The 14,985-nt window shown below is 31.7% G+C and overlaps 1 pseudogene; it reads left to right on the forward strand.

Moving 5' to 3' along the window:
• Positions 1–8,905: 8,905 nt before the first annotated feature.
• LOC114282402 (pentatricopeptide repeat-containing protein At1g06140, mitochondrial pseudogene) lies at positions 8,906–9,502 on the forward strand (annotated as a pseudogene).
• The last annotated feature ends 5,483 nt before the right edge of the window (positions 9,503–14,985 follow it).

The following is a 14,985-nucleotide window of genomic DNA, read 5'->3' on the forward strand; positions in this document are numbered from 1 at the left end:
ATAATATTTATAAATAAGACTTTTAGGTAATTAACTTATCTTTATATAACCATCAAGCCACTACCAATTGGAAATTCTATTTCCACACACATTTTTATCTTTGTGCACATTATATCTCAATGCATACCTTTGTGAATTTAATTATATATTATTATTCTCATTCCACACGTCATATTTCCAATTATAACCCTAAGTCAAATTTTATACACAAACCACCTAAATAGGTTTTCACCCACCTTGAAACGCCCACCATGGTAAACACATCTACACAGCTACCCACGGATAGCCACATAGCCTAACTCCATTGAAGACCCATGGTAAAGACCCAATTCCATTGAAGAACTACACAGAGCACTGCATTATTGAAGGTAAGTAATCGATGAAGAAAAATGAAGAAAGCAGAGTATTAAAAAATTGGATCTTGAATTTGATTTACATCTCTAGTAATCTTCGCTGCTTCAGGAACTGTAAGTGTGAATCTGACTCAGCAGAACTATATCAAACAACAAATTGATTCAAATATAGAGAACAATTACATACATATACATATTGTTGGAAAAAAAATGGTTTTATATAGGCATATTATTTAGCCCAATTTGGGTGGATCCCAAACGTCTTTTGGGGTGGGTCCATAGAGGTGAAGACGGAACGTCAAAACCATTTATGAGTGAATGGGAGTTGACGTCGTTTTCGGGTCTAACATTAATTTTTATTAGATAAAATTCATTTGAATTTTTTCAATAAAAATTATTGTGGGAATTTAATTTAATTCTAAATTCAAATTTTGGATTCTTGAGTGGTTTCCTAAAATTTGTAATTGTGTGAATTTAATTTAATTCTAAATTCAAATTTTTGGTTCCTAAGTGGTTTTCTAAAGTTTGTACCTCTTTTATTTATTTATTTAACTATTTCAATAGTTTAATATTTATATATATATATATTTAATTAGTTTAATATATATATATATATTTGAAATAGTGTAAATAATAATTTTCCTACAGATTTGGAACATCTAACGGAACATTTCAAATTTTTGAATTTGAGATCAAAGTTGTCAATTATTATTTGAATTGGATAGTTTGCACCTTTTCACTTCTTGATGTTGATACCCGTTCGGTACCCTTTTCTGCCTATATATACCATCTGTTCTAACAGGGTGGTATCCGATTTGTCCATCAAAAAATCTGTCCAAATTTGATCTTTTTGTTGTCCAGATTTTTCCTTCTTCTGCATTATTCTTCATTCTAGTTTTTAGAATAAATTTTCAGAGAGTTAGATCACAGGTTTGGTTCGCTGAACAATTTGTTTTGGAGTGCTACTACAAATTGATTAAAGATCATTGTATCCTGGGAGATAGACGCCACTCAACCGTAAGCACCATAGCGGGGCGAATCTGTCTTAAGGACAGAGTGTCACACACTCGACTTGGTCTTGTAATTTTATTTGGTTCGACAAAATAAATCCGGTATGTTATTTATTTATTTTGTTTGAATTTATTTCTAGTTATTTTATTTACACAGAAGATTGTTCCAACAATCTTAAGACAGATTCGAATTATTCTGTTTACAGAATTTTTCGTTTGTTTTCCTTTTTCATTCTTCGTAAATAATTTCGGAAGAAAATTATTTTCTGTGAATTTACAAAATAATATTCTGGTTGGAAAAACAAATAGTGATTATATGCTATTTGACAGATAGTAGTAATATACTGTCTCTTTTCTTTGACAACAACTAGTAGTACGATACTGGTGTCATTAACAATTCAGAATATATTTTTGTGGAATTTTTTCAGAAATTAATTTTGGTTTTTAGAAATTATTTTCTGAGTTTTCTTTAATTAAAATTCTGTTTCAGTATTTTAATTATTGAAGTGTTACAGAAATTTAATTTTCTGTGTGGAATTAATTTGGTTAAATAAAATTTTATTTTATTTCCAAATTAATTGAAAAATAAAAGTTATAGTTTTTATTTCTTTTATTTTTACAGAATTTAATTTCTTGTGTGGAATTATTTTGGTTAAATAAAATTTTATTTTATTTCCAAATTAATTGATAAATAAAAGTTATAGTTTTTATTTATTTTATTTTACAGAATTTAATATTCTGTGGAATTAATTTGTTTAAATAAAATTTTATTTTATTTTCAAATTAATTGGAAAATAAAAGTTACATTCTTGTTTCTTTTATTTTTACGGAATTTAATTCTGTGAATTTGGTTTAATTTTCTGTGTAGTATAAATTCTAATTATAATTTTGTTTTATATATTAGAGTTGATGGCTACTGAAACAAATGCCCAAACAAGTACTGCTGTGGTGGCTGCAATGACGCCAACCCCCTCTCCTGTTGTAACAGTACCGGTAAATCACGGTGAAAAGCCAGAGAAGTTCTTAGGAACTGACTTTAAAAGATGGCAACAGAAAATGTTGTTCTATCTTACAACTCTGAACCTGGCTCGTTTCCTCCGTGAAGATGCTCCTATCCTGAAAGAGGATGAAACCGACCGGCAAGTGGTTGCTGCGGTTGATGCCTGGAAACATGCCGATTTCCTTTGCCGAAATTACGTCTTGAACGGACTTGACAACACATTATACAACGTCTACAGTCCAATCAAGACTGCAAAGGAACTTTGGGAATCGTTGGAGAAAAAGTACAAAACGGAAGATGCCGGCTCAAAGAAATTTGTGGTTGGCAGATTCTTAGATTTTGTAATGGTTGATTCCAAAACTGTGATCAGCCAAGCTCAAGATTTCCAACTCATTCTGCATGACATTCACGCAGAAGGTATGTCTCTCAGTGAATCCTTTCAAGTTGCAGCCTTAATTGAAAAATTACCAAAAGGCTGGAAGGAATTCAAGAACTACCTCAAACATAAGCGCAAAGAAATTTCTATGGACGAGTTAATTGTGCGTTTGAGGATTGAGGAGGACAACCGCAATTCAGAAAAGCGGGCTGGTAAGCATCCTATGGAGTCTAAGGCAAATGTGGTGGAACATACTTCAAAAACCAAGAAACGAAAGTCTTCTGGAGAAAGTTCATCACAAGGCTCTAAAGGGGGGGATAATAAAAAGTACAAGTTTAATGGCAAATGTTACATCTGTGACAAAGAGGGACATCGGGCCAAAGATTGCCGTAGCAAAGGCACAAATAAAAGAAGAACAAGCAAGAAGCCTGCTCAAGCCCACATGACTGAAGTGGACAATATTTCCAATGGTGTCGATGACATCAATCTTTCTGCAGTCGTTTCCGAGGCAAATCTTGTCGGAAATCCTAAAGAATGGTGGGTGGACACTGGTGCTACTCGCCATATCTGTGCCGACAAAAAGATGTTCACATCTTATTCTACAGTGGATAATGGTGAACAACTCTTTATGGGCAACTCCTCAACTTCCAAAGTTGAAGGACAAGGAAAGATTGTACTCAAGATGACATCTGGAAAGGAACTCACTCTCAACAATGTGCTGCATGTACCGGACATTCGCAAGAATCTTGTTTCCGGATCTTTGTTGAGTAAGAATGGGTTTAGGCTAGTATTTGAGAGTGATAAATTTGTACTTACTAAGAATGGGATGTATGTAGGAAAAGGTTACATGTCTGATGGCCTTTTCAAGTTAAATGTAATGACCGTTGTACCCTCAGTTATTAATAAAACTACATCTTCTTCTTACTTGCTTGAGTCTTCAAATTTATGGCATGGTAGACTAGGACATGTTAATTATGGATCTTTGCGTAGATTAATTAATATGGAATGTTTACCTAAATTTGACATTGATTCAAATCATAAATGTGACATTTGTGTTGAGGCAAAATTATCTAGAACTCCTTTTCATTCAATTGAAAGAAGTACGGAACCACTTGAATTAATTCATAGTGACATTTGTGATTTTAAATCAATTCAAACCAGAGGTGGAAAAAAGTATGTAATCACTTTTATAGATGACTATACTAGATATAGTTATATTTATTTAATTCGAACCAAGGATGAAGCTTTGGAAACTTTCATTCAATATAAGAATGAAGTTGAAAATCAACTTGGTAAGAAAATCAAGAAACTTAGAAGTGATAGAGGTGGTGAATATGAATCACCTTTTTGTGAGTTTTGTAAAGAACATGGAATAATTCATCAAACCACTGCTCCTTACTCACCTCAGCAAAATGGAATTGCTGAAAGGAAAAATAGGACTTTAAAAGAAATGATGAATGCCATGTTAATTAGTTCTGGATTACCTCAGAACTTGTGGGGGGAAGCAATACTTTCTGCTAATTATATTTTAAATAAAGTACCCCGAAAGAAAGTGAATCAAACACCTTACGAATTGTGGCATGGAAGAGCACCATCCTACAAATACTTAAAAGTGTGGGGGTGTTTGGCTAAAGTGGCTATTCCTAGTCCTAAAAAGACTAAGATAGGTCCTAAGACCATTGATTGCATTTTCATTGGTTATGCTAAGAATAGTAGTGCATATCGGTTTTTGATTCATAAATCAGAACATTCCGAAATGCATGTAAATACTATTATTGAATCTCGGAATGCATCTTTCTTTGAACATGTATTTCCAAAGAAGATTGGACAAGAGACTAGTACTAATAAAAGATCTTTTGATGCTATTACTAGTCAGGATCAAGAACATGATCAAGAACAAGAGTTAGATCAAAATGAGGAAGAGGAACTTAGGCGTAGTAAACGTGCTAGAACCTCAAAATCTTTTGGTCCAGATTTTCTAACATATTTGTTAGAAAATGAGCCTTTAACTTTTAAAGAGGCTATGTCCAGTCCTGAAGCTCCTTTATGGAAAGAAGCTGTCAACAGTGAAGTTGAATCCATCTTGCAAAATCACACTTGGGAATTAGTGGACTTGCCACCAGGTTGTAAACCTCTTGGGTACAAGTGGATTTTCAAAAGAAAATTGAAAGCGGATGGATCAATAGATAAATACAAGGCAAGACTTGTAGTCAAAGGTTTTAGACAGAAAGAAGGTCTAGATTACTTTGACACATACTCACCGGTTACTAGAATCACATCCATTAGAATTGCCATTGCATCTCTATACAATCTAGAAATTCATCAAATGGATGTTAAAACCGCTTTCTTAAATGGTGAGTTAAATGAAGAAATTTACATGGAACAACCAGAAGGGTTTTCTGTTCCAGGGAAAGAAAAGAAAGTGTGTAAATTGGTTAAATCATTATATGGTTTAAAACAAGCGCCAAAGCAATGGCATGAGAAATTTGACAAGGCAATGATGTCAAATGGATTTAAAATTAATGAGTGTGACAAATGTGTTTATATTAAAAACACAGATAAAGGTTATGTCATTGTATGTCTTTATGTAGATGATATGCTCATCATTGGTAGTAATAATGACATGATTAAAACTACCAAGAAAATGTTGAATAAACATTTTGACATGAAGGACATGGGCATTGCTGATGTAATACTTGGTATGAAAATTACCAAAACATCAGAGGGATATGCTTTGTCACAATCTCATTACATTGAGAAAATACTTGACAAATTCAGCAAAGATGATGATCATCTTGCTAGAACTCCTGTAGATGTTAATTTGTATCTTTCTAAAAATGTACAGGAAAGTATTTCTCAATTAGAGTATGCCCAAATTATTGGAAGCTTAATGTACTTGATGAACTGCACTCGCCCAGATATAGCTTATGCAGTAAGTAAATTAAGTAGATATACGAGTAATCCGGGAGTAGAACACTGGAAAGCAATGATAAGGGTTCTAAGATATCTCCGATTTACTCGTAATATTGGGCTTAACTATACTAGATATCCAGCAGTACTTGAAGGATACTGTGATGCAAATTGGATATCGGATACTAGAGACTCGAAGTCCACCAGTGGGTATGTCTTTACTCTTGGTGGGGCGGCTGTATCTTGGAAATCTTCCAAACAGACTTGTATTGCTAGGTCTACTATGGAATCTGAATTCATAGCTTTAGACAAAGCAGGGGAAGAGGCAGAATGGCTTCGCCACTTCCTTGAAGATATTCCAATATGGCCAAAACCGGTGCCTGCTATATGCATACATTGTGATAGTCAATCAGCAATTGGTAGAGCACAGAGTCATATGTATAACGGTAAGTCACGACACATTCGTCGTCGACATAACACCGTACGACAACTACTCTCTAATGGAATTATTTCCATAGAATATGTTAAGTCTAAAGACAACATAGCGGATCCACTAACCAAAGGGTTAGCAAGAGAGTTAGTTGAGAATTCATCGAGGGGAATGGGATTAAAGCCTATTAAATAAGAGTTACCACAACGGCAACCCAACCTAGTTGACTGGAGATCCCAAGATCTAGGTTCAAAGGGACAACCGAGTTGTGATTGACTCAGAAGGATCACTGTGGAGTCCAACTCCTACCCATTTCTATGATAAAATAAGTGATGTCTGCAGCGTTTGAGGTTAAGTAAAATTTTAATGATTCTTATATCTAGGTAAACCTAGTGGAGTATGGCAGGATACTTTTCATAAGAATCACCTATGTGAGTGTGAACTGGGCCGGTTCTATAAGATTTGTGAAGGGCTACAAATCTTTAGAGCACTCATGAAAGACCAGGTTGTTCAGGGCCAAAATGAACACAATAGTGAGAACTAAACTGTGTCTGGGAATATACTGTGTGAGTTCTATTGTCTTGGTTTACACAAACGGCTGAACAGTTCAAGACATCATGTTCACTGGTTAGCTAGTAAATCCGATAGTGTCTCACAAGGGAAGGTTCAAAGCCAAAAGCTACCTATCCTTTGCAGAATATTTCCAATTTCTATACTCTCTGTAATTAGATCATGTTGTTGCATTTTCTCTCCGTCAAATTCCATTCATGTGGGGGATTGTTGGAAAAAAAAATGGTTTTATATAGGCATATTATTTAGCCCAATTTGGGTGGACCCCAAACGTCTTTTGGGGTGGGTCCATAGAGGTGAAGACGGAACGTCAAAACCATTTATGAGTGAATGGGAGTTGACGTCGTTTTCGGGTCTAACATTAATTTTTATTAGATAAAATTCATTTGAATTTTTTCAATAAAAATTATTGTGGGAATTTAATTTAATTCTAAATTCAAATTTTGGATTCTTGAGTGGTTTCCTAAAATTTGTAATTGTGTGAATTTAATTTAATTCTAAATTCAAATTTTTGGTTCCTAAGTGGTTTTCTAAAGTTTGTACCTCTTTTATTTATTTATTTAACTATTTCAATAGTTTAATATTTATATATATATATATATATATTTAATTAGTTTAATATATATATATATATATTTGAAATAGTGTAAATAATAATTTTCCTACAGATTTGGAACATCTAACGGAACATTTCAAATTTTTGAATTTGAGATCAAAGTTGTCAATTATTATTTGAATTGGATAGTTTGCACCTTTTCACTTCTTGATGTTGATACCCGTTCGGTACCCTTTTCTGCCTATATATACCATCTGTTCTAACAGGGTGGTATCCGATTTGTCCATCAAAAAATCTGTCCAAATTTGATCTTTTTGTTGTCCAGATTTTTCCTTCTTCTGCATTATTCTTCATTCTAGTTTTTAGAATAAATTTTCAGAGAGTTAGATCACAGGTTTGGTTCGCTGAACAATTTGTTTTGGAGTGCTACTACAAATTGATTAAAGATCATTGTATCCTGGGAGATAGACGCCACTCAACCGTAAGCACCATAGCGGGGCGAATCTGTCTTAAGGACAGAGTGTCACACACTCGACTTGGTCTTGTAATTTTATTTGGTTCGACAAAATAAATCCGGTATGTTATTTATTTATTTTGTTTGAATTTATTTCTAGTTATTTTATTTACACAGAAGATTGTTCCAACACATATACACACACAAACACATAAGAACATGCATATATACAAATTATATACATATATAGAAACAGAGTGAGGAGAGATTAATAGGTTCCTAAGCTCATCAAACAATTCTTGCCAAAAATGGTATGGATCTTCTCATCAATAAAATGGTATGGTTCCTGAGCTCATCAAAGAAGAACATGCATATACACAAATTCTTTGTTCTTGAGCTTTGTGGCACATAAAATAACGACACCACAAATTTATGTGTACAGAGAAAACTATGATTTTCATATTTGATATGTGTTATGATGTCTATTACGGTCATTTTGTTTCGTGATAAAATTGTTATTAAAATTTTGTTTCATTAAGTGTGTGCACAGAGATGAAAGGGTGTGTGGAAATAGAATTTCCCACTGCCAATAAGTAAAAATAATAAATAACCCTTTGAGATGACAATTTAGCATTCAAGGCATGAGAGAGCGTGAGAGTGTGGCAACATAGAATAGTAACACTAATGTTATGGGGGTAATTTTTTTTTAATAAATGAGAACGCATCTTAGACAGGGGCCTTTTGGACCCATCTTAGACTATCTCCAACCATTCACCAAATCCATCATCAAATTCAAATTTGGTGCAAAAAATGATATTTTTGTGCTCCAATGATTTCACCTAAACGGTATCAAATTGAGAACGTCCCAAACTTTTCACCAAACTGAAGATGTGTTGCATCTTTAAGCAATTTACTGTGTATAGCCGTTGAGTGTGGACTACCGGACGACTGGTCGGGCGTCCACCTCAAGCAAAATTTTGTGAAAATTTTACACTAAGAGGTCGACCCCCTGGATGACCCCCCAGTCACCCAATAGTTACACTCCCAAATCATCCTCAATGGTCTCTATCGTTCACTTTTCTTCGATTCCAAGCTCTCTAACTCCTACATCCAATTAGGTTTTCTCCAATTCGCTACCAAAGCTCTCAATTTCATTATTGTCAAGAACTCCTATTCATATAACACCATCGCCTCTGGATTCTTCAAGAACAAACGTTTCTCCACTGTTCTATGGCTTTTCAAATAAATGCGAACCGAAGGTTTTTCCGTTGATGGTTTCAACTTGGCATTTGCAATCAAATCTTGTATTAGGTTGTCGATTTTGCAAGATGGGAAGTTGGTTCATTGTTTGGCAATCAAATCGGGACTCGATAGAGATCCTTATCTTGTCCCTGCTCTCATAGATGTGTACTCTGATTTGGGTTCTTTGAAAGATGCCCATAAATTGTTTGAAGAAATTCCTGAGTGGAATACAGGTATTTGGGGTTCTATGATGAAAGACTATCTCAAGTCTTTAGAGCAAACCAAAGTTTTTGAGTTGTTTTCGAAAATGAGAACAGATAGTTTTGAATTGGAGCCATTTACATCTGAATGTTTGGTTCGGGCTTGTGGAAATGTTTCTGCTGGCAAAGAAGGTAAATCGGTTCATGGGTTCTGTATAAAGCACAATTTTATGAATTCCAACTACATTTATTTACAGACATCGCTTGTAGATATGTACTTGAATTATGGGTTGCTTGATTTTGGTCTCAGATTATTCAAAGAGGTATCTAATAAAGATGTAGTTTTATGGACTGCAATTGTCTTAGAAGCAGGATTTTCATTTTTTGCATTGACTGATTGACTAACTGGTCATCTACCCGGTTGACCGGTGGTTTGATGAAAACTCAAATTCCTCTGTTGGAGCAGGCAATATTAGATAGAGGAATTCCTCTTTTTTTACTCAAATTTGATGAAAATTCTGATGAATCATTAGAGATGCTCTTAATAAGGTAAATTCGATATTCAAAGGTCACCCATTAAGTCAATGTAGGAATAGCAACAGGCCGAGGTGGGGCTGGGGATCACACTCCCCATTCCCGATCTCTGATTGTGAAAATCTCCCCTTCCCCGGCCCCGATCCCCAACGAGGAACCTATCACCTTCCCCGTCCCCACCCCTTAACGGGGATCGAGTTTCCCCGACCTCGAAAATTCCCCAGCCCAAATCTGTTTCAACCATACCATCAATAACAAGAACATCATCATCAACCCCAATTGTTTCATTTTCAACATCAACATCAACAAAATCATCAACGAATCCACTACCAAAAAAAAAAAAAAAAAAAAAAGGACAAATAGAGACACACATACATACATGTATACATACATGCACAAACAGATCTGAGATCTGTGTATCTGTGTCACACAGAGAGAAAGAGAGAGTGGACGATCGGCGATGATGGACGACAGAGGGGATCGGAGAAGGTGATGATGGATAGAGGCGATGGTGACTGTGACGAACGATGGAAGAGATCGGCGACGACGGATGACGGTGATTGTGACGAATGAGAGTGGACAATTAGCGATGATGACGATGACGACGACGACGGAGGTGATGGATGATTGTGACTGCGACAACAGAGGTGATAACAATGGAAAAGGACGATCGACGTCGCAAATAGTGGTAGTGGCACTAAGGAAGAGGAAAGGTTCAAGAGTGAGTGAGTGAGTGAGTGAGCGAGAGAGAGAGAGAGAGAGTAGAGGGAAGAGAGAAAGAGAGAGACAGAGACAGAGAGGAAAAGAGAAGTGAGATGATAATGAGGGTTTGGTTTATATATATATATATATATAGAGAGAGAGAGAGAGAGAGAGAGAGGTGCAAAATAGTAATTTTACTTCGGGGACAAACAAGGATGGGGACTAGCCGGGTATGGGGCTCGAACACTTATCCCCATCTCTGGCCCGAAACTGATCGAGGATTGATTTGTGAATACCATCCTCGCCCCGTTGGGGATATTTTTCAGGAAAAAACTGCTCAAATCGAGATCGGAAGGTCGGTTCCCTATCGGGCTGAGTTCAAATTGCCATCCCTAAGTCAATTGTGTGATTTGTGGTCTCGTTGTCTAAGTTCAAAATTTAGTGTATTTTTCGGTCAAATTGACATGGATTTTGCCTTTTATTATTACAATATTTGTGTTTTTTCACTTGGCTTTATAAAATTTTTGTTAAGTTATGCTAGAGATCTTAAATGATTTATTAAATTTTTTACCAAACTTCTTACATGAGTATAGGACTCACACATATGTGGATTTGTGTGGGTCCCACACCCATGTGAGAGGTTTAGTAAAAAATTTGATGAATCATTTGAGATCCATAACATGTTTCATCCTTGTTGATTCAATCATAGGACTTCTTGTTCTCATCAACATTCTATGTTATCTTTTGGAAAGTTTATTATTGTGCATTTAAAAGAATACTAGACATTGTAGGCACACATGATACATGTATATTATAATTTTGGGTGGATTATTTTAATGGTTCCTATAATTTGAGATTTGTATCATTTTAGTTCATGACCTTTAAATTATGATAAATTTGATCTTAAATTTTGACTTTTGTTTTAAATAAAGACAATTGGAAACATTGCTGCTCCATTTCACGACTTTTAAATTATGATATATTTGACCCTAAATTTTAAATTTCGTTTCAAATAAGAACAATTGAAAACACTGTTACTCCATTTCAAGGGCTAAGTTGTCAATTTAATAAAATATAAACTAATTTGACGAAAATAAATGTCAAAAAATTATTTTTGAATTTTTAAAAATTATTTCTACTCACCAAAGATAAAATTATATAAAAATGATAAATTTTTTACAATTTTATTTTTTTCACATTTTTACCAAATTAATTTTTAATATGTGTTTAGATGATGATTATATAATGGGTGTTCATTTTTGTTGATATTTTTGGATAATTATCACATAATAGATGGTTGTATTTGTTATTAACAAATATTTTTAGATGATTATCATGTAATAAGTGGTTATTAGACTTTTACTATATAATCGATGTGTTTAATATATGAAATTTTTTTAGTTTTGAATTTTTGAATTTAATGAATTGATTTTAATAATGATATCAAAATTATCACCATATTTGACTTTCAAAAAAATAAAAACTAATTTAAAATAAATAAAACAAAAAACATCTATATATTTTCTACACTCCTAAAAGATAAAATTCTAAGAAAAGGACTTCTTGTCGTGATCACATTATAAGCTGCCTTGTTATCATCAAAATTCTGTGTTATTGTTTCGGGAAGGGGAAGTTGCCCTGATACCATCAAAATTCTATGTTATTGTTTTGGAATGGGAAAGATTATAATACAGGACCCTCAAAAAAATTGTATCATATACACCTTATAATTCTATTAAAAAAAAAAATTATATCATATACACCTTATAATTCTACAAAAGAAAATGACATGCTTGATGATTATCTTTGTACTATCGTGCATTTTAAGAATAACTGCCTCGAATTTTTAAATCTCAATGTTTGTTTTTTTAAATTGTCTTTAGTGACAAATTTTTTTTTGAAATTGTCACAATCTTTTAATTTTTTTATCCATATTGTGTAGGTAAATCTAATTAATATTTTAAAAAAATCAAAATATAAAATTAAAAATCCAAAATAAGCTTTAAAAGTTCACTATTTTTGTATTAATTTTGTCTTTTCCGAATATTTTTAATTTTTTGGTTCATCTCATTAAGTAAAATTTAGAAGTCTAAAGTTTTTTGAAAAATTATATAAAAAAAAGAGAATTAGTAGGAGAGGTCTAATTTTTTTTTTTTTTTTTTTTTATCTAAGGTCCCTCAACATTTCTACAAAAAAAAAATTTGGGTCAGAGAAATTGTGCCCGACTCAGAGAAAGTTCACTCGACTCAAAGAAATTTCGGTCCCGACTCAGAAAAATTTTAAAATTTTCTCTAATATGATCACAGAGAAATTTCTTTCTCTGTGAAATTTGAAATTTCTCTGAGTCGGAGTGAAATTTCTTTGAGTCAGTTAAAATTTATAGTCAATTTTCTTTTATAAAAATATTGAGAAACCCTAACTATTATAAAATTATTAAATGTTATTTATCTTAAAAAATCTTAATGTTAAGAATCTTTAAAAAAATTCCCCTAACAAAATTTACTAAGACGAAATAAGCTAACAAAAAAGGTACACACCCCAAACACCCGCACCGTTTTAGACCCATGTGATACATGTGTATATTCTATTACTAGCGGTAACCCGTGCGATGCACGGAAAAATAGATTATATATATTTTGTGTGATAAATAAATCATCTTAATCTTAAATTATATCTTAATAGCGACAAGCCATAATATTAAGTCATCTAGGTAGATGTTAACAATAATTAACCCACAAAATTTTACAATAAAATATGATATGCATAAGAAATTATTAATTATAAAAATTGTTGAGAATAATAGTATCATAATCACCTGATAACATAAATAACTTGTATCAAACTAAACAAAACATTAAAAGAGATAAATTCTATAAGCTCAGAAAAGTTATCATAAATTTACTTGAGCTTTTAAATCAGTGGTGTATATTATTATTGTGGATCAAATTATGAATAAATATCAACTTTTAATTATAATTTATAAGTAGTTTTTAAAAAAATTTAATCTAAGTTTGTTGCCTTGCTTATAAAAAGAATTTCTCAAACAAATCATTAATTGATTATATTAGCAACTCTCTATCTTTGATTTCCTCTATCAATGACACACTCATATCATATCAAAGTATAAATCATTCTCCATAGTTTGAATAATACTTGCATAGTTCCTACGTCATTTTAAAAAAATTAATCAAGATAAGAATGCCATAGTATTATAAAAATTATATAAGAGAATAGTTTTAATCCATTTTATTTATAAAAAAATGATAAAAAAATATTTGAATTGTACTTGAAAAAATATAACAAATGATAGCTTTAATCATTATATACCCAAAAAAAAATTATATCGGTTACTCAACGAAAAAATGGTCAAATACAAATAGAGTCATGAACATTGAATTAAATCATATGGGTTCTAAATTGATAGTATAATCGAGCAAATCAACTAATAATAACATAGAGATATTGACAAATATGTAGTACTTCCCTATCATCTTTGTATTATATTCATTAATTTCATATATTATATGAAAGTTTTATTCGTCTCGATCCTTCAATAAAATATGGATCAAGAAAACAAATTTGATAAAAAATTGATTCTAAACTTAATTATTGAAGAAACAAAAATTTCAAAGAGAGAATTTAGAGATGGGATTGAAGAAATATTATAACGAATGACAGCCTTATAAAAAAATTTAAAAAAAAAAAAATATAACAATGATCTAATGCAAATTATTTTTAATAACTAATAGAAAGAATCTCAAATTATTACATTTTATAAATATAGTGAAGAAAATTAATTTTGTGAGATTTTTGTGCTATTTTCTCCCATGTAGCATTTATTATTTCATTATTAATACTATTTTCATTCAGAGCGATATTTTTTTTTTTTTATAGTCTTTATCATTTGGTAGATAATAACGAATAATAAAAATTATCAAGAAAAAGTTAAGAATTTAATAGGAGATAAGAAGTTATAGATAAGAGCATTTCATAAGATAAAAAAAATTTTAAAAAAAAAGATAATATGTGATAGGAGAAAAAAAAAAAGAGTAAATCAAAATAAAGATTTAGATATATATGTTTTTGATAGATATATAGATTAACAAATCATATCTTTATCTAAATTTTATTATTTAATTTTTTAAAAATCAATTATTTAATCTTCATCTTTATCTGTAGGCCACGAAATTAATCTTTATAAATTATTTATCAATTTTTATATGTTTATTTATCTATAAGTCATGCAATTATTTTTTATCTATAAGTCATGAAATAAATTTTCATAAATTATTTATGAATTTTAGATGTTTATCTATAATGAAATTAATTAAAGTACGCAATGAGGGGGGAAAGAGAGTAATTTTGTTTTTTATTATAAAAAAAATCAATTATTTAATCTTTATCTTTATTTGTAGGTCATGAAATTAATTTTTATAAGTTATTTATCAACTTTTATTTGTTTATTTACGGGAAGAAATTTTAAATTATCTATAATTTATGAAATTAATTTTTTTAAATTAATTGTTTATTTTTTATCTTTATCTGTAGATTATAAAATTAATTTTCAGTTTTTATATGTTTATCTATATGGAGGAATTTTGAAATTTAAATCTTTATCCATAAGTAATGAAATTAATTTTAATTTTAA

The sequence above is a fragment of the Camellia sinensis genome, chromosome 4, assembly GCF_055761805.1.
Source record: "Camellia sinensis isolate YWXY chromosome 4, ASM5576180v1, whole genome shotgun sequence".
Lineage (NCBI taxonomy): Eukaryota > Viridiplantae > Streptophyta > Magnoliopsida > Ericales > Theaceae > Camellia > Camellia sinensis.